General features: G+C 41.6%; 1 pseudogene across 1 annotated transcript in view; it reads left to right on the forward strand.

The window, feature by feature from the left end:
* LOC311132505 (oxysterol-binding protein-related protein 10-like) overlaps positions 1-21,836 on the forward strand; it is a 91,367-nt pseudogene that overhangs the window by 32,856 nt on the left and 36,675 nt on the right. Inside the window, exons 6-7 of the transcript XR_014615357.1 lie at positions 10,508-10,733; positions 14,939-15,069. The product of XR_014615357.1 is annotated as an oxysterol-binding protein-related protein 10-like (transcript). The remainder of the gene's footprint in view (positions 1-10,507; positions 10,734-14,938; positions 15,070-21,836) is intronic.

Genomic DNA, 21,836 nt, shown 5'->3' on the forward strand with positions numbered 1-21,836 from the left:
GTGCTAGCTAATGTTGTGCCTATGGAGTGGTCTGAACTGGAGAGGTGGTGTGTCTTTATGTCTGAAGAGGATGAAAGGGCATTATACCGGTAATTCCAGTTTTTGCTAAAATGGTTGAACAACCAACTGCAGAATTTGGCATTGATTTGCATGGACATTTTGGAGTTGTACTTTCGTGACTGAGAACCCCTTTAAATTGCCATTAGTCTTCCTCCAAAACTGACTCTGTACTTAGCTACTTTGTTGTATGTCTCTTTCCTTTAGGGGAAAATCCTATCAGTGTCAGACTGTGCTAAGCGGGCCCTTTACTGCATCAATTATACCCCATGGAGTTACCAAGCTGGCCAGTTCCGGCCACAGCCTGGTCCACATCTGCTCTGTCTTCATGCTCCGATAGCCTGGTTAAATCAGACTGAACACTGCACTTATCATTGTGAGCACAGCATTCAATCTGGGTTAACCAGGCTATTGCTCATATGCATTCACAAATTTCAGCTTTTCGCCCTGGAACGACTGATTTTGCAACCTTTCTGTTTAGCCTGTCTGCAGTCGGTTATAGTGATTTATTGAAAAAGATAACGTTGTACTACAGGCCGCATTTGCCAGAGACAGCGGATAAGGAATTTATTAAATCTTGATTGTCTGACACTTTTGGCTGAGCAGTCGCCTCATTTCCAACTTTTGTTTAGTTATCCCAAGCGGTCTAGTGTTGTTCCTGCTATTGTCAGTGAGCTGTGTACTTGTCTGCTGAACTATATAGATAAGATTACTTGAATACATTTCAGCTGATGGGAAGACTTCCCGAACTGATGACAAAGCGTGTTCTCATATCAGACGAGAAAAGCTTTGCAAAAGGTAGGCCTAATACAATTTTTCAGGAGCGTCGGTAGGTACATTATGGGAAATTACTGGAAAGAGTGATGGATTGTGTATACTCTGATCTTTAGAAAAATTGTTGGCTTTGTTATTTTTGTTCATTATTATGCTTTGCCCTGAATGATTCGCAGGTTAGCGTTTTTTGTCATGAATCTTGTTCTGGAGGTAGCTCTGCAGAGTGGTCACTAGCTGGCACAGCCACAAAGTCTTAAAATCTGTAGATATAGATCTACAATATAGCCCATTTTGCAGCTGGCCTATTTAAGGGGAAATCACCCAGTTCTGCCTCCAGGACAAGACTTGTGACAGGCCTGGTGTATGGAGTATTAGCAGTGGACACACTTGTGCTGTACCATTGCCTCCGTCTGACATTGCCTTTCAGGAATGGGTGGAGGGCAGAACATTAGTTCCATTAGTTGCTGATAGCTTTGCATGGCACAAATAACAACAATTTTGCCCATTCAGTCTCTTAGACACTGGGTAAAGGACATGGCGGTCAGAACCTATTATTCCTACTGTAGCTACCGGACACCGTATCAATGCACAGGTATGAGAGCCAACAGCAAAGGTTGCTCTCTTTGAGGCTCTGCTTCTGGAACAAGGTGGCTTTGTACAGGTTCTCAGAAACCTGGAACTCTAAAAGGGCATTGGTGAATGGTACACCGGCTAGCAGCATAACAAATAACTCATGTAATACTTTTTTCTTAGCTGAGGAATTGGATCACCTAAGACCTCAGGGACTCAGCTAGTTAATATGAGGGGAGTAAGGAGCCATGGCACCCCCATCAAACGATATCTCTCGTATTTGTCCTCAATGGCATCATGTAAAATAAATGTTCTACTTGTGATTCAAACAACACTGTGGCAGGTTTTTAGTGCTGAGCGATTAGTGCTTTTTGAGGTCGTTTTGGTTAGATTATAAAACATTTTTTTACGGTTTTCGGTTTCGATAAAAAAAAAAAAAAACATTAAATGGACTATGCATTATGTGGGTTGAATGCTGTAACACAGAATAAAACAATTAATAAAAGTCCCATGATGGTAGTGACTGCCCATTACTGCTTATCATTTATTCACATTACTTTTTAATAAAATATTTAAGTTGTGTATATTACATATTGTTTTATTTGATTACTTATTTTTTCATTCCAAGTCATCTCATCTCTATAGAGCTGCTGCCTATGCTGTCTGACAAAATCCCTAGTTTGTAGTTCTTCAAAGTAAAGAAGGCATACTTTTATGACCGCTGAATACCAACTATCAATCACTTAGATCATGTATTTTTAGGTAGAGATACCTCGCGAAGCAACAGCTGCTCCCTATATCACCTCACGATCGCGCGTTCATCTCTCTTCCGTAGCAAGCGTAAAAAAAACAGACCGGACAAGTACATGCGCAATGGATTATGGTCATTGTAGTTAATTAACATGTTTTATGCTCTAAACTATGTAGAATATTGGCCTGTTGGAAACTACAACTCCCTACTACGTCGCACAGTTCAGGTTGGATCCGATTTATCTCTAGAGTAAGTGTGCGATGTGCTCATTGAGCTCACAGAAGAAGAAAAAAACTAAATGGAAATCAAATAATTGAACTTAAAAAAAAAAAAAAACGACATTTCGGTTAATTAATCAGCACTACAGGTTTTTGACATTCTTGGAAGAATCTAAATTTTTCATAAAGCCCTTTTAAATTCCTAATTCAGATCAGATGCACTATGCTGCATCACTCTTCACACTAAGAATAACTGTTTAAAAGGAGATATTGTCTAAAGACATTAATGGAGAAACTACTGCAGGAGTGGCAACATTTCTCACCACTTGGAAAGTAGACTTGTTACCTGAAATGAACCCAGAGGGATTAGAGTAAATATCAAGCAGATGGTTTGATCGTTAAATAACCCAAACACTCATTTGGGCCCCTCTGAATTTGGACTTAGATTATAGGAAACTGGGTTGTCTTTCTCTTCTCTATGCTGTTTCAAGCTTGTGCTAACCTGCATTCTGCCCAAAAACAGCCCTGTAACATTTCCCTATTTCCATGGCCTGATTTTACATTCTATGCATCCCTCCATTTTCTAATTTTCTCCCTCTCCTCCTTACCTTGTCTGTATGTTGTTACACTACCTCTCTATTCATGATGGTAATAATAATAATTATATTATTATTATTATTAATAAAGTCCCATAAACATGGCTGGCAGCAGGCCAGGTGGTGGCGGAGCGGGAATGGAGCTGGGGCCTGGAGGCAGATTTATACACAGTCATGGAGGCTCTGGGATGGGAGGTGGCATTGCCGTCCTGCCCTGCTTACTGGGAGATTTATGAGATGGCACTTGACAGTGGTCCCAGAGTAGATTTTGCTGTCTTGCCAACTTCTATGGTCATTGTCACGCCATTGGCATCTCATCCATATTTTTGCTACATGTAGTATAGGATTAGACACATTTTCACTCATGATTAATGAACTTTCCTAGCTCCTGTAATAATAATTTGGTACACAGGTTAATCAATTAGTCAAATACGTCTGTAATCCCCTGAGAATGGCAGTGGTTTGGTAGGTTGTAGAGATAGACTGCTACTTAGTGTAGTTGTAAGTAGTGTGACTTGGTGGGCTGTAGTAGTAGACGCTAGTAGTATATCACACCCCAGTAAATCTCCACATGATCCAACCGCTCTGCTCAGTCTTATGGAAACACAGCACACCGACACTCACTGGGCATCAAAACTCAAACCCAATACCCCCTGATGACATCCACCACATCCTCCCTGTGAACACTGGGAATGCTGCCATCATGCTGTTACCTTTCACTGGCAGGTTCCATCACCATCCGACCAGCTCGGAAACTAGAGCACATGACTTGACTCCAGCAGTGCTGCCTGTCACAACTGGCTGATGTGAACCCATCAGATGCCTGGACTCCCTGAGTAGAGCAGCACCACTGGGCATTTAGACAGCCATGGCTCAATGGTTCAGTCAGGTCAGGCTATTTCTATACTCTTCGTCTCTCCAGTGGGAAACGAAGGGAGGCAGTTTCAGTCTCTGCGCAGTTTCTACCTCCACACTGGCGGCCATTTTGGACCGAGCTGTTTTAGTTGGTCCACTCTCTGTGGACCCTCTGTTTCCTTGCTCTGGAGTCTTAAGACAAGGAGATGAGCTGTGTATACAAAGCGTATACTCATATATACAACTCGCTGGGAATTGTCAGTGTGCGTCACCATTTGAAGGATGTTGTTGCAGAGGTTTGTAGCATAGAGGTCACCCCTGGTGGACACAGTCCTTCTTGTTTTATCTCTTGACAGTTTTACAGTAAGGAGCCTGGTCCCTGACCGAGGGAGACTGTGGCCTAATTCAGTCAGGCTATCTCTACTGATGGGCTGTCTGTCTTTCTCTAAGTCAAAGTCATGTTGAATCAACCGTGAGTGTGAAGTCTCATGTCTGCCACCTGAGATGGTTTTATTTTTAGATTCTACTGCAGCATACTGTATTGGCTTTGTAGGAAATACTCTTATGCTATATGGCCCTGGACTCCTGGTTCACAGACTCTTTATATCTCTCTCTTTCTCCTTCCCCTTTCTCTCTCTTACTATTCCCTCTTTCTATTTCTCTCTCTCTCTCTCTCTCTCTCTCTCTCTTACTATTCCCTCTTTCTATTTCTCTCTCTCTCTCTCTCTCTCTCTCTCTCTCTCTCTCTCTCTCTCTCTCTCTCTCTCTCTCTCTCTCTCTCTCTCTCTCTCTCTCTCTCTCTCTCTCTCTCTCTCTCTCTCTCTCTCTCTCTCTCTCTCTCTCTCTCTCTCTCTCTCTCTCTCTCTCTCTCTCTCTCTCTCTCTCTGGAAGTCTCAAACTTGACTGAGTGGCTCTCCCACACCATTGTAAAAAATATATTTTGGAAGCTATAGAAATGCATTTATTAATGTCTTATTTGTTTTTTGCCACATTTTATTATATTACAGACACCTTAATGTATACTATTATATTATGTGAGCTAAATAAAAACAAATATAGAAACATTTTCCTTAAAGTATCATTTTTAGAGATTACTAATGTTACTGTCCCCACAAAGTACTTAAATACATGTAATTTTGTCCTTGAAACATTTAATTGAAATACTGTAGAATTCCATTCATTCCTATGGAGGACTGCTCCTACTGTGTAGTGTCAATATGACTGACCAGAGGCTTCAAAGCCTCTCAATGGCCAATACATAGCATCAGCAATCCAGGGTTTAAATACATCATTGGCCTCTACACACTAAACCCATGCTAATCCTAGTGAAAATCAGGGCTCACTCCTCAGGACACAGGGCCTCTGTCTGAGTGGTGGGATGGATGAGAGTTGTTTTACAACTGATCCACTGAACTGCAACTACTTCAGTCACATATGCTGACCTGTTGTGGGTCAGTTCGGTAACAGTTGTTTGTGTTTTTGAAGGAGAACGTAGAATTGCAGTGCAGTCCCCATAGAAAAGCATTTTGTCACTGATTTAAGTGTTTGATGTATAAAATGTCTACCAGAGGCTAGTCCTATCAATAACATCACATTTGTTTTGTTTGTATTGTAGTTGGATTAGCTACTTATTCCGTATCAATGGAAGTACCACAAATACGATATAACCCTGACTGTAATGGCTCTCACTGAATCTGTCAGTCAGCGAAACAACAGATGTGCCATTGAAGAGTGGGCTGCTGTGTGTTTGTGTTTGGGAAGCTATACAATATTCATGACCTGAACATTTATAGCATGATAAACAACCCAGATTCATTAGTAAAAAATTTATTTTCACATGCACATGTACAGTGAAATGCTTAATTTGCATGCTCTACCGAACAGTTCAGTAATCAATATCAGAATAGTATAACTATTAAAAACATAAGAAATAAGATAGGAAGCTATAGGTCAGTGCCAATACCAAATATACAATGTGCAGGGATACAGCCCTTACCCGTGGTATATTGGCCATATACCACAAACCCCCGAGGTGCCTTATTGCTATTATAAACTGGTTACCAACATACAGTGGGGGAAAAAAGTATTTAGTCAGCCACCAATTGTGCAAGTTCTCCCACTTAAAAAGATGAGAGAGGCCTGTAATTTTCATCATAGGTACACGTCAACTATGACAGACAAATTGAGAATTTTTTTTCCAGAAAATCACATTGTAGGATTTTTATTGAATTTATTTGCAAATTATGGTGGAAAATAAGTATTTGGTCACCTACAAACAAGCAAGATTTCTGGCTCTCACAGACCTGTAACTTCTTCTTTAAGAGGCTCCTCTGTCCTCCACTCGTTACCTGTATTAATGGCACCTGTTTGAACTTGTTATCAGTATAAAAGACACCTGTCCACAACCTCAAACAGTCACACTCCAAACTCCACTATGGCCAAGACCAAAGAGCTGTCAAAGGACACCAGAAACAAAATTGTAGACCTGCACCAGGCTGGGAAGACTGAATCTGCAATAGGTAAGCAGCTTGGTTTGAAGAAATCAACTGTGGGAGCAATTATTAGGAAATGGAAGACATACAAGACCACTGATAATCTCCCTCAATCTGGGGCTCCACGCAAGATCTCACCCCGTGGGGTCAAAATGATCACAAGAACGTTGAGCAAAAATCCCAGAACCACACGGGGGGACCTAGTGAATGACCTGCAGAGAGCTGGGACCAAAGTAACAAAGCCTACCATCAGTAACACACTACGCCGCCAGGGACTCAAATCCTGCAGTGGCAGACGTGTCCCCCTGCTTAAGCCAGTACATGCCCAGGCCCGTCTGAAGTTTGCTAGAGTGCATTTGGATGATCCAGAAGAGGATTGGGAGAATGTCATATGGTCAGATGAAACCAAAATATAACTTTTTGGTAAAAACTCAACTTGTCTTGTTTGGAGGACAAAGAATGCTGAGTTGCATCCAAAGAACACCATACCTACTGTGAAGCATGGGGGTGGAAACATCATGCTTTGGGGCTGTTTTTCTGCAAAGGGACCAGGGCGACTGATCCGTGTAAAGGAAAGAATGAATGGGGCCATGTATCGTGAGATTTTGAGTGAAAACCTCCTTCCATCAGCAAGGGCATTGAAGATGAAACGTGGCTGGGTCTTTCAGCATGACAATGATCCCAAACACACCGCCCGGGCAACGAAGGAGTGGCTTCGTAAGAAGCATTTCAAGGTCCTGGAGTGGCCTAGCCAGTCTCCAGGTCTCAACCCCATAGTAAATCTTTGGAGGGAGTTGAAAGTCTGTGTTGCCCAGTGACAGCCCCAAAACATCATTGCTCTAGAGGAGATCTGCATGGAGGAATGGGCCAAAATACCAGCAACAGTGTGTGAAAACCTTGTGAAGACTTACAGAAAACGTTTGACCTGTGTCATTGCCAACAAAGGGTATATAACAAAGTATTGAGAAACTTTTGTTATTGACCAAATACTTATTTTCCACCATAATTTGCAAATAAATTCATAAAAAATCCTACAATGTGATTTTCTGGATTTTTTCCCCACATTTTGTCTGTCATAGTTGACGTGTACCTATGATGAAAATTACAGGCCTCTCTCATCTTTTTAAGTGGGAGAACTTGCACAATTGGTGGCTGACTAAATACTTTTTTTCCCCACTGTAAATAGAGCAGTAAAAATAAATGTTTGATTTTAACATGTATTGACGCCGGGGTGTGAATACTTACGTAAATGAAATGTTTCTGTATTTCATTTTCAATACATTTGCAAACATTTCTAAAAACAGGTTTTTACTTTGTCATTATGGGGTATTGTGTGTAGATGGGTGAGAAAAAAAATCAATTTAATCAATTTTGAATTCAGGCTGTAACACAACAAAATGTGGAAATAGACAAAGGGGTGTGAATACTTTCTGAAGGCACATGTGAACAGGAGTAATAGTGACCAATAGCAGGATAAAATAGATACCCAGAGAGTAGCCACTAGCTAGAACCGTCACTATGGTTTACCCATACAGGGATCCCCATGAAACCATGATTCCTTTTGATTTCCTCAGTAGTTAGATTCAAAACGCATTTGATTTTATTCAATTCATAAGAAATGATTCATTTAAAGGAATAGTTAGCCCCCAAAAGATCAGCTTTAATATTGCAGATAGATTGTAACTTCCATCAATGTAATTGTCTGTATCACTTCCAATCCCCCATATGTTTTTTTTCATACATAAACATATATATATATATATCCTTTAAAAAATATATATATTTCCCTTTATTACTTTCCAACCCCACCACCCCTTCCCTAATTGGAGTAAACTATTGAACAACAAAGATTAGGCCTCTACTTCCAGCTTATACATACTATATACATTTTATGGACACAGTCAATTTTACAATAATTCTATTTTGTTTGTTTTTACTCCTGAACTTCCTCTACCCTCAACCTCTCCGATCATTTTCATGATGTCCATCCGGTTTGCTTCTAAATGCTGTATCTTTCTAACTGTGCTCTTTCACAAAAGCTCTCAACCTATAACCTATATACTTATTATGGACACAGTATGCTTTAGATTAGTTATCTTGTTGTTATTAGTTGTTGTTAGTTGTTATTAGTCCCATCCTTCAACTCCATTCAACACCTCCCATCTATCTCTTAACACCATCCATATTGGATTTCTATTTGCCATATATTTTTCAACTGTACTGTGATGTTTTACAAAAGTTCTGAACCCTTCTATTCTCATTGTTACTACAGATTGTAAATTGAAAATAAACATTTTTGCAAAAGTATGATTATATTATTGATCGATTGACTGACTTTTCAGATCACCCAGTAGTGCTATCTGCAGGGTTAGCTCCAGGTAAATATTGCAATCCTTTAGCCATTCCTAGACCTGTGTCCAAAAACAAGCTACAAATGGACAGTACCAAAACAAATGATTCTGTCTCTTCGCAGCAAAATCTGCAGAGCTGGGAAGATTGTATCCCCCATATAAATAACGTTCTATTGGTAGCAAGAATTTTGTATAATAATTTAAATAAATTTTTGAATCTGCCGTTGTTTTGCGTATCAGTTCATAAACACTATTTTTTTTAACATTTTCGTCATTTTAGCAGACGCTGTTATCCAGAGCGATTTACAGTTAGTGAGTGCATAATTTTTTTTTTTTTCATACTGGTCCCCCGTGGGAATCGAACCCACAACCCTGCCGTTGCAAGAGCCTTGCTCTACCAACTGAGCTACACAGGACTATGCCATGGAATCAGTACGTCAAACATTTCTTCCCAACTATTTTGCAATCTATATGGGACGGCTGTCAATCCTTTGGTCCTAAAATGAAACTGGTATACTTTTTTATTTATCACAATTTTCTTTAACCAATTATGTTCTTTAATGCAGGGCCGACAGACAAGTTCCTTACTTTTCCCCCCTTCCACTTTCCTCTTCCATTTTTGCGGTAATGCTGAAATTATTTGGTTGTAATTTTGGGTAGAGCAGACATTTCCATATGTTTTTGTTAGCTGCATGTGCGACATAACTCCACCAGTCCTACCTATGATATCATTTACGAAGATTATACTTTTAATTTTTTTATTTAAAAAGATAATGTTTTTTTATCAATTACCGTAGTATATTTGAGTTTAACCACAATATTTGTTGCATTATTTGTTCTGTCGTTTCTGGAGGATTCAATTGAAATTGCAACCAACTTACTATGGCTTGTTTTAGATATAGTGATATTTGGGAGATTATTTCCTTTTCAAATAACTGAAAGTGAGAGGTTGTAATCTGAATAAAGGGAAAAGGGCCATTCTTGAACATTGGGTGAGACAATCTTACTAATTTGCTAGAGAACCAGTTCAGATTTAAGTATAACTTTTGTATGACTGAAGCTTTTTTAGTGATAGGTCTAATGCTTTAATATGTAATCATTTCTGTCCTCCGAATTCATATTCATTATATAAATAGGCCCGTTTAATTTTGTCTGGCTTGCCGTTCCAAATAAAAGTGAATTTTTTTCTCTCATATAATTTAAAAAAAACTGTTCGCTAGGCGTAGGCAAGACCATAAGCAAATAGGTAAACTGGGATAATACTAGAGTTAATCAGGGGGATTTTTCCACAAATTGACAGGTATTTACCTTTCCATGGTAGCAAGATCAAATATGAAGTTTTACAAAATTTTCACCTAGGCTTCATTTAGATGCTGGTTATTTAGCAACATCCAGCATATTCTGGCAAGCATTTTCCGAGCATGTAACAATGTTAATAGAAACACACTAGGTTGATTCGTAGCCTCTCTTTTTTAAGTGAGAGATTTCCCAAGGTAAAGTTTGTTGTGTCTGCTGCCCTGGCATTCTCAGGGTCACAGTGAGGTCAGTGCATCTGTTGCTCATGGAGTTTGAGCAGCTGCAGCCGTTCCCACAGATACTAGAACGTAACAACATGGGGAGAGAAGAGATGCAGAACACGTATTCTTCAATTCCACATAATCCTCAATTCATCTGTCAAATATAACCCCTTCAACTTTTAGTCATTGATAAAGTTGGCAGCTAAGGTTGAGGAGTGGTAGCTAATGTTGAGGAGGTACATGTATGTGTCAATGTATTGTATCTAAATGTGAAAGTTATTCTGAAATTGACACAAACCCTTTAACTCTGTCCTGTCGTCCCTCAGGCGATGAGCCAAGCAGAGGGCCAACAGAAGAACCTGGTCCAATCCATTGAGTCCCTCCCCACGCGAGGACCCCTTTCCTGCCTGGACCAGGACCTCCTGCTCCTCAAAGCCACATCGGCCGCCACCCTGAGCTGCCTGGGAGAGTGCCTGAACATCCTGCAACAGACCCAAACCCACAGCCAGCCCCAGGCCTCCCAGCCCAACCACACCCACGGTCCCCCCTCCGGTGAGTCCGCCACGGGCATCCCTCCCCTGGCGTTGGCCCCCCTGTCCTCCCTTCCAGACCCCGACAGCAGCAGCAAGGGCCACATGATCATGGAGGTAGAATGTGGCCCTTGCCCCTATCTAACCGGAGCCATGAACTTGAGTGTCTGTAATAAATGTTGTTGAATGTTGCATCCGTGGTGTTGTTTTTTCATAGTTTGTAGTTTTGGTCTTGTTCTTTTTTTTATTGATGTATTTTTTTCATAAATTGTTCTGTTATGTCTTGATGAATGGCATTGATATTATTCCTTCTCAAACTAATAATTATGTGTGTGAGTGTGTATTTATGGTCGATATTGTTTACAACAGGTTAACAAAAGCATTTGTCTGTGGCCCTTAGTCAGTGCATGTCAGAAAATGATGAGGGTGGGTCTATGTTTGTATGTGTGTATGAAAGAGCCTACTACAATACAACTATGCACTTGAAAGTTTCCACTGGAGTTAATCTATGCCAAATCCTATGCCAAATACACAAAGGTGCCTACAACTCAATTTATCTGCCATGTTAACCCTCTCTGTGCCAGAACATAGATCCAATAAAGATCTTTCAAAGCAAACCTCTCGCAGCCTTAGGGTGCTTCCATGTGTGTCTATGGCCCCTCTTGGGCATAGAGGTGGGTTGATGGGTGTTGGAATGTACAATAAAATGACTTGCTTGGATGGGTGAAGGTGGAAGTACTCCTCAATACTGGCCTGCTATAGAATCAGTTTTCTCCTCCCATATTGATCATTAAATTCCCTGGATCAGCACTAAGGGGTGAATCCTAACTTCCACTTAAGTAAAAATTTCACTTGGAGATGCATTGATGTCAATGGAAGAATAACTGAAAAGTCTACTTAAGTGGAAGAGGATTCGCCCCTTCAAGAAAACCTTCCAGCTTTTCCCAATCTACTACTGATCCAGGGTCAGTGTCTGTTATAAATACATGGTTATATTTGACATAAGGTTGGGGCTGAGCTGACCCTAGAGCAGTACTTATGAACAACCAACCTCCCTATGGTGCAAGTAGATGATTTGGGTGGGAATGAGGATGAGGGTTGGGATGGGGGTTGTTTCTCTGTCTCCTTATGTCCTCTCTTCTGGTGTTCTCCTGATTTATGTCCTAACAGTCACCCTGCCCTGTACGTCAGACAGGGGGTGGTGTGGAGTGGGACCGCCAGGCCGCAAGTACAAACCAGTTTCTTTCCGCTGCCTGGCTAACAATGCGTCGTCTTGTGGGGGACCTGCTGTGCCCCGGCTCCGGCATGTACCCCGCACGCCCTAGCAGGGTTGTTTTGGGTGTTGGGTTTAAGAGTAACTGGGATGAAGGTGGCACTGGCATGGGTATATTCCAGATTAGGACTGTGGCGCACTGGAGTGTTGGGCGGGGTGGGTCAACATCCATTCCACACTGTCCTGAGCCAACCCTTGCCACACCCACTGCATGGGCAGGGTCACGTTGTTGCATGGCGCCCAAAAAGCGCCAAGCATGAGGTTGGACCACGAATTGGCTGGCTGGCACAGTCCATCCGGGCTCGGACGCAATGGACCACCACCTTAGAATCCGTTTGGCACTGTGAGTACTGTATGTCTGGAGCTTTTAGGGTCTTTGTGGAACTTCCACAAACCCTGTACTTTCTATTGGGCTGCATACTGAGTGATGTCATGGAGGATCTGGCTGCTCGTCGCTCTCTTTGTTCTGGTGCTCCCACTTCTAAACAGCTTGCTGACGGCTTATTTGAAATGTTTAATGTGGAGCGTTTCCTTTTTGGAGATCACAATCCGTAAAGGAATGAATTGCTTGGCCAAGAGTTTTTATTTTATCCCCACCGTGAAAGAACTAGCAAATGTGCCATGTCTCCATTGGAATGGAACTAAGGGGCAAATCAAATGGCATGTCACACTGAGACCTGAAATTAATTAGAGAGCTGAATGTGTTTGACTTCTTATATGGGAGGTGGGGAGGAGGGAGATTGTCATAGTGTTGGGTGGGTAAAGCGGCACAAATGAGTAGCATTGAGGTCACAGCCCTGAAATGGAAGGTAAAGCCATTGGAAACGCATAGTGCATTAATGTTTTCCATACAACACCCCTGGCTTGCAACACAACCCATTTCACATGCATGCCTGTTTTCAATGAAACACTCTCTGTTTTAGGTGCTACTTCTGTTTCTGGTCATGCACCATCTTCATTGTGGGACTTCCATCGCTAAGCTCACAGCTATTCACTGTCTGCCACTGCGATATCGTCCAAATTTGATCAAGGAGGTCAAACTGATTAATTCCTGAAATTGATGTTTTTCTTTCCCCATAAGAATGGACAGCTGCAGCGATTTTCCCTACAATCCCTCTCTCACTCTCATGATCATCCTGAATAACATTTGCATAACCGCTTATAGAATAACAGCCCAAATTTCATCACATATAAAAAATATTTAATGTTTAATGTTCATACAAAGATATTTAATTACATTCCGTCACTTCTTATTTTTGCTCCTTTAACTAATACTACAATACATTTATTGTAACTCGACTAAATACGTAGAGAAAATGCAACAAACCAGGGACCTCAGCAATGCAAAATGCTGGACCTCAGCAGTGCTGCCACTTCTTATACAATACTATCTCCTATGTGCATGTCATTTTTTTATGGAGGATACCATCAGCTATAGTAGGGTTTGCTGCCCACACTACTGAGGCCTCTGCCTGTCAGAGCAACAGAAGCCTGCTTGGAAGGCAGTATCGAAGCACTCTGTCAGGTAGAGAAACCCTGGGCACCTCGCCAGTCGACTCAGCTCAACTGGTCCCTCAATAATGGATACGAGAGAGTAGAGAGACGCGGGTGCATTAGAGTTAACCCAATTTCAACTGGAATGGAATTTTAGAAACAGGGTCCTTAGCAGCACTCTACTTACAGGGTCTTGATTGCATTGACTTGCATTAGGTAGGCTGCAGCCTGTGTTTGAGCTCATCATAATAGATAAGTAGCTGAACTTGAGCTTTGTGTGGGTGTACACTAATTTTAGACCTGAATCATGTGTCAAGGTGGGCACTGCAGAGCTTAGCGTCTCTCCTTTGGTCGGTTATTTGTGCTCATCAAAATGGTTAAACAACTGAAACAGTCCCATGTCGCTGATAGATCATGTTACAAAGATTTGGCCATACACATGTAGTGTAAAGGTGGGCACTGAATGACATGCAGGTGGAAATGGAACAAATGAAATACACAGGTTACAATTACCTCATCCTCTCCATTTCTAGTCCTTGATATCTGGGATGTCATGAATTGTATTAACAAACAAATAATTCACAAATGTTTCACCTCAAATCATAGGCACGAACACAACACAAAGACATACCTTGTTAATATCCTCAATATATTCATACAGTATGTACACTACTAGTCAAAAGTTTAGACACACCTACTCATTCAAGGGTTTTTCTTTATATTTACTATTTTTTACATTGTAGAATAATAGTGAACATCAAAACTATGAAATAATACATATGGAATTCTATAGCCTCATTGCAGCAGTCATGTAAATGGTGTAGTTTTCAATTGAAAAGACATTGCCTTCAGATTAATAGTACTGCAATAGAAAAATATTAATCAACCTCCAACAACAACAAACAAACATTCTCACAAAATAGTAGTAACAAAACAATCAGACTGGTGACCCTAAGGAGAAGGATTGCTCACCAGTCCTGCAGGCTCTTTCAGAACATTTTGTTTCTCATTTTGAGCTCCGAACACACCGCTTTTTGAGTAATAGATTCTGCAAGTCAGCGCCACAAGTCCATCGTCAGTATACTCACACATACACTCAAATTCAATTTCCTGTTGTCTCTGTTTGGCAGATAGGTTCACCTGGATCACCCTAATATCCCTATCCAATATTTATCTCTAATGTTTTGTGTTTAAAAATGAAAAGCTTATCTGATTTCAAAAGAAAATAGAGAATGATGTGGATAGTTCATGTGCTCCCCCCAACCTCACTACCATCTCCTTCCTGAATTCCTTCTCTGCAACAACAACCTCATAGCAGAGCAATCAATATCAGTCAATCAATACAAATCAATGAAGCTTGAGATCTGGCCAATTGCTCATAGATCCCAGCTGTCAGTGTACCCCCTTAAACATGGTCAGAAATCAGTTGGTTCTGACCCTCTCATATGCTCCCTTTGCAGATGGTGTTCCTGTGTGGAGTGTACCAAAGTCACCCTCGGGGGAGCACCTGAAGAACGGCGGCCCGACCCCGCTACGCTCTGCCGAGCCCTCCCCAGCCCTCAGGAAAAAAATCCCTGCCCATGGTGCTGAGGTAAGGGGATAATTCATTTTTTCGCTTTCTCGCTCTCTCTTTCATGATCTCTTTCTCTCGCTCTGCATAAACCATAATTACTCTCCATGTGCAGTATACTCACATCTATTAGGATGTCCCTGTGCATCTCTGTACACGTGTTTTTGTCATGTGGTGCTTTTACACTTGAGCAAACAGCATCTTTGAAAAATTCTGAGTATGTCCCCACCTTACCTTAGTCATGTCCTGCGTCAGAGCAAGGAGACGAGAGACAGTCTCAGAGGATCTGCTGTGTAGTGGGTCCCAGAGACAACTAGAGCCAAAAATGAATGTTTAAAGAAGTTTAAAAAAACATGTATCTTCACACATTACTGCACATCATTTGCATATCAGATGTGCTCTTATTATTTTACCATGATGGTCTATTTTCAGGCATTTCCTGATAAGTGTAGTGCAGTTCTCCAGTCCTAATTAAAATGAACGATGTTTAATTGCTCTGCATATCTGTATTCATAAGTTGACTTTAGTATGGGTACAGCAGTGCCCATAGCATCAAAATACTGATGCTTAGCCAGGTGCATGGAATATGTGTAAAAAAATATACTTCATCAGCACTGCCTGTGGCTATCTTTGTGCTTCCAAGTTCCAACTGTGGCTAAAAGATACAGTTTATCTGCAATCTCCTTAGCATGTGGTTGAGTATGCACCTACTGTTGTTTGTGGTAGGATGGATGTGCATATCTGCTTAAAGCATTTAAAAAAAGACAGAAAAGGCAAGCCTGTATGATGCAAATGAAAGACACTTACTGAACATTTACATGTAATATACAAAAGTAGGAGCAGATTATTTGGCTACAGTATGTAATCACATTTACTGCTTAGAAGCATTTCACTGCACATGGTATTAACAATGAAAATATGAAATGGCCATAAAGATCAAGACTCATGATGATGCGATTGCGTTATTCCTCTCTTGTGAAATTCCATTGCAGTGATTGTGTTGCTCAGAGGGGTGTAGGCACTCAAGGCTTCTGAAAGTTTTAACAGTGCTGCTGTCAAATAAGTGGGTCACAGAGTAAGGAGTAGAATTAGAATTGAGTAGATCCCAGGAGGATGCTTTATAAATGCGGGGTTACAACGCCGCATGTAGTTTGCAAAGCCAGGGTTGTGGGTTCGTTTCCCACGGGGGACCAGTATGGAGAAAAAAAATGTATGCACTCACTAACTGTAAGTTGCTCTGGATAAGAGCGTCTGCTAAATGACTGAAATGTAAATGTATGACTGGCTGTGTCTAGACTGTATCAATGATAGACAGCCAGGTTTGTGTGTGTGGGTGTGCAAGCATAGGGCGTGAGGGGTATTTCCTGGTCAGGAAAACTGGCCATGAATATCCAATAGAACAGTGGAGTTATTACAATGTCAAAGAAATCGCTTATTATCTTATTATTCCATCACCACAGTTTAATGATATTTTACATTCAGAATGAGACCAAGATTAATGATGAGATTGTCTCCTCTAACACATTAGCTGTCATGCTAGGTCATAATAACCCTCTCAAATGTTAAAATGATAAGATTACTTTGTCATAAATTCTTGTCATTACAGATGAATTCTAGCCTCATAATTACCAGACTGATTACCGCTGCGCTATCATATCCGTGCAGCGTTTAACGTAAACTCACGGGATCAGGTGACTCACGAGGCTAGATTAATTAAACATGCTAGGTCATAATAACCCTCTCAAATGTTAAAATGATGATAACATTACTTTGTCATAAATTCTTGTCATTACAGATTAATTCTAGCCTCATAATTACCAGACTGATTACCGCTGCGCTATCATATCCATGCAGCGTTTAATGTAAACTCACGGGATCAGGTGACTCGCGAGGCTAGATTAATTAAACACCCCATGTCAGTACATCATCTCAATCAGCATACACAATGAGGTTGATGCGTGCTGAGAGTAATTGCAACACGGACATCATGAGGTTACAACAGGTACAGTGACTTGCGAAAGTATTCACCCCCCCTTGGCATTTTTCCTATTTTGTTGCCTTACAACCTGGATTTAAAATGACTTTTTGGGGGGGTTGTATTTGATTTACACAACATGAAGATGTAAATTATTTTTTCTTGTGAAACAAACAAGGAATAAGACATAAAAACAGAACTTGAGCGTGCATAACTATTCACCCCCCCCCAAAGTCAATACTTTGTAGAGCCACCTTTTGTAACAATTACAGCTGCAAGTCTATTGGGGTATGTCTCTATAAACTTGGCACATCTAGCCACTGGGATTTTTGCCCATTCTTCAAGGCAAAACTGCTCCAGCTCCTTCAAGTTGGATGGGTTCCGCTGGTGTACAGCAATCTTTAAGTCATACCACAGATTCGCAATTGGATTGAGGTCTGAGCTTTGACTAGGCCATTCCAAGACATTTAAATGTTTCCCCTTAAACCACTCGAGTGTTGCTTTAGCAGTATGCTTAGGGTCATTGTCCTGCTGGAAGGTGAACCTCCGTCCCAGTCTCAAATCTCTGGAAGACTGAAACAGGTTTCCCTCAAGAAGTTCCCTGTATTTAGCGCCATCCATCATTCCTTCAATTCTGACCAGTTTCCCAGTCCCTGCCAATGAAAAACATCCCCACAGCATGATGCTGCCACCACCATGCTTCACTGTGGGGATGGTGTTCTCGGGGTGATGAGAGGTGTTGGGTTTGCGCCAGACATAGCGTTTTCCTTGATGGCCAAAAAGCACAATTTTAGTCTCATCTGACTAGAGTACCTTCTTCCATATGTTTGGGAAGTCTCCCACATGCCTTTTGGCGAACACCAAACGTGTTTGCTTATCTTTTTCTTTTAGCAATGGCTTTTTTCTGGCCACTCTTCCGTAAAGCCCAGCTCTGTGGAGTGTACGGCTTAAAGTGGTCAACCCTGATCTGTACTTCTCCATAACTTTGTCCCTGACCTGTTTGGAGAGCTCCTTGGTCTTCATGGTGCCGCTTGCTTGGTGGTGCCCCTTGCTTAGGGGTGTTGCAGACTCTGGGGCCTTTCAGAACAGGTGTATATATACTGAGATCATGTGACAGATCATGTGACACTTAGATTGCACACAGGTGGACTTTATTTATCTAATTATCTGACTTCTGAAGGTAATTGGTTGCACCAGATCTTATTTAGGGGCTTCATAGCAAAAGGGGTGAATACATATGCATGCGCCACTTTTCTGTTACTTATTTTTTTGAATGATTTGAAACAAGCAATGTTTTTCATTTCACTTCACCAATTTGGACTATTTTGTGTATGTCCATTACATGAAATCCAAATAAAAATCCATTCAAATTACAGGTTGTAATGCAACAAAATAGGAAAAACGCCAAGGGGGATGAATACTTTTGCAAGGCACTGTATTATAAACCAGACTTGTAATTTAGAATGATTGATGTGGGTCTGTGGTGTAATCGCTTAATGTGGCTCTGTGGTGACATTTAGCGAGGATGGATTCTCTGTACTTTTTCTTTGTAATAAGTAAAACATTGATAATAGGACTGACCTCCCGAGTGGCGCAGTGGTCTAAGGCATGTGCCACTAGAGATCCTGGTTCGAATCCAGGCTCTGTCGTAGCCGGCCGCGACCGGGAGACCCATGGGGTGGCGCACAATTGGTCCAGGGTAGGGGAGGGAATGGCCGGCAGGGATGTAGCTCAGTTGGTAGAGCATGGCATTTGCAAAGCCAGGGTTGTGGGTTCGATTCCCACGGGGGGACAGTATTAAAAATAAATAATGTATGCACTCACTAACTGTAAGTCGCTCTGGATAAGAGCGTCTGCTAAATGACTAAAATGTAAAAATGTAAAATGATCCATGCTTAAGGCCAAAAGCCAATCTAATTTTTTATTGTGACAACTGTTTAAAAAAATGATATACTAGGCCTACAAATGTAGGTACACTATATATACTAAAGTATGTGGACACGCCTTCAAATTAGTGGATTTAGCTATTTCAGCCACACCCGTTGCTGACAGGTGTATAAAATCGGGCACACAGCCATGCAATCGCCATAGACAAACATTGGCAGTAGAATGGCCTTCTTAAGAGCTCAGTGACTTTCAACGTGGCACCGTCATAGTATGCCACCTTTCCAACAAGTCAGTTAATCAAATTTCTGCCATGCTAGAGCTGCCCCGGTCAACTGAAAGTGCTGTTATTGTGAAGTGGAAACGTTTTTGAGCAACAACGGCTCAGCCACGAAGTGGTAGGCCACACAAGCTCACAGAACGAGACCGCCGAGTGCTGAAGCGCATATTGCGTAAAAATCGTCTGTCCTCGGTTGCAACACTCACTACCGAGTTCCAAACTGCCTCTGGAAGCAACGTCAGCACAATAACTGTTCGTCGGGAGCTTCATGAAATGTGTTTCCATGGCCGAGCAGCCACACACAAGCCTAAGATCACCATGCGCAATCCCAAGGGTTGTATGGAAACGCGTTCTCTGGAGTGATGCATCACGTTTCACCATCTGGCAGTCCGACGGACGAATCTGGGTTTGGCGGATGCCAGGAGAACGCTACCTGCCCCAATGCATAGGGCCAATCGCCCATCAGTGCTCGACCTCACTCATGCTCTTGTGGCTGAATGGAAGCAAGTCCTCGCAGCAATGTTGCAACATCTAGTGGAAAGTCTTCCCAGAAGAGTGGAGGCTGTTATAGCAGCAAAGGGGGGACCAACTCTGTATTAATGCCCATGATTTTGGAATGAGATGTTCGACGAGCAGGTGCCCACATACTTTTGGTCATGTAGTGAATGTACTTAAATAGTCGCAGAACTTTGCTAGTGTGGCAGAGTTAGAGAAGAAGTAGAGAGTCTGGTTGGTCTGGTTAGAGTATGTTTTTGTATTACATGCTGAAAAGTTTTGGAAGTCTGCTTTGTTGAATGCCATACAGTAAATATTTCATGTGAGTTCATGGGTCAAGACTTTCGGTCCTGTGTATCTGGACTAGACTGTATCTCTAGAGTCTTTGTCTATATATCTAAATGTACCCATAGGTCACAGAAATGGAGTCCACCAAGAACAATCACAACTTGCAACTTTCTGATAATTCAACCAGACTGTGTGTCTAGACTAGCAGCTAGCAACTCCTCCAAGACCCCTTTGTTCTGAAGTGTGAAATCAGAATTTCATTAGCGGGTCTAGTACTGGAGTGGCCTGTCGAGGAAGAGGGCAGATAGGAGATGGAGCGAACTGCCAAGGCTCATTAGCCCAGCTTGACACAGACTTTTATCTTCTAATGATAACTGACACCATCATATATTCTCTATTCATTATTCTCACCCCAATCAGGGAAGACAGAGCTTCTGCCATCTTCTGCTTCTGCCTTAGTAAGGACAGAAGTAGAGAAGGAGATTGAGATATAAGGAAAGGATTCATCTAAATTTATGTTTTTTAAAAACTTTTTTGGGCCATTGAAATATAGGTGGCGGATGGATGTGGTGGATAGAATGATTGACAGGGTAAATGTGCTGCAATAAACTTGGAAGAGGTCAGAGGAGCTGGTGTCAAGCCTGCCACCTGGTGGCTTTGAAATAGAATGTAGCCACAGCATACTTCTTTGCTGAGGTTATTTTTACTCTATGGCAGCCATACTCAATATAGGCTATGCTATGGCCTACAGTAGGACATATACATGACTGTGTCACAGCAGATGTGGTTTGATGGCTCTTAAAGGCAAGGAGATTTACAGAGGGACCATGCAGTATGAATCTTTAGTCCTTTCACACCTTTACTAGTCTGTGGCATTGCCTTTGTAACCCCATACATACACAAGCCAAGGTTAAGTGGATAGCTCTTGGAGTTTGCGTACACTTTTGACTCTATGCTTCTTCTTAATTTAAAGCAGCATCAGTATCATTCGACTTGCTCATCTGAGTCCTTCAGGAACACAGAAGCAGTAAAAACATGGCGTTTAACATCAGTTCTTTATGCGGTCTGAAAGAGAAAGCATCTCATCGTCTGGCAGGGGGACAGAGTGTGCAGAAAGCAGGTGGGTTTATGCATTTCCAATACCCCTTGCAATCCCTGACAGGTATAATACAATAGCCCCTGCATCACTAGTCTGTATGCTAGTAGAGGAATAATGACAGCTATTTCAATACTTACTTTTGTGGTTTTTACTTTGATTAAACGAGAAGTTTCTGGGCCATTTCTAACACTTGCATGGCCATTTGTTAGTACCCCAGACAGTTTCTAGGTGCGTTGCTTGAGTATTTTGATATAGCCCCTCATAGACATAGAAACCCCATTCAACGCCAAAGTACATCATAAATACCTTCCAAACACACTGCTCTGGCCTCTCATGACCACAATAGTCCTTGAATGACTTTTACACAGTTTCAACTGATCCCAAAGTGATCACTGCACATGGACAACCGCAGCTGGTGAATCACTTCAGGCTTCGTATTGACACCATAATCAGGATGTCGGATGGCCTGCAGCCATGCCTGACACAAACCTATATTGCGGACAGGAAAAGAGTGAAAATGTGCAGTATATTTGTATCTGACAGGGATATTATTGCACCTGGGTACAATGCACCTAATTTTGGCCAGATATTCTGCCTACTTACTTCCCTAAAGTTACTCAGCTACTGCCTAGTTAAATAAATAAATAAAATACTTGAGTACTATTCACCTACTACTTTACTTCAGAGATTGGAAAACACTACTAACCGCTAGCCTCGCTACTAGTACAAGCTATCTCTTTGTTTACTTCCTGTCATCCTGACTTCCT

The sequence above is a fragment of the Coregonus lavaretus genome (assembly GCF_964263955.1).
Source record: "Coregonus lavaretus genome assembly, chromosome: 7".
Lineage (NCBI taxonomy): Eukaryota > Metazoa > Chordata > Actinopteri > Salmoniformes > Salmonidae > Coregonus > Coregonus lavaretus.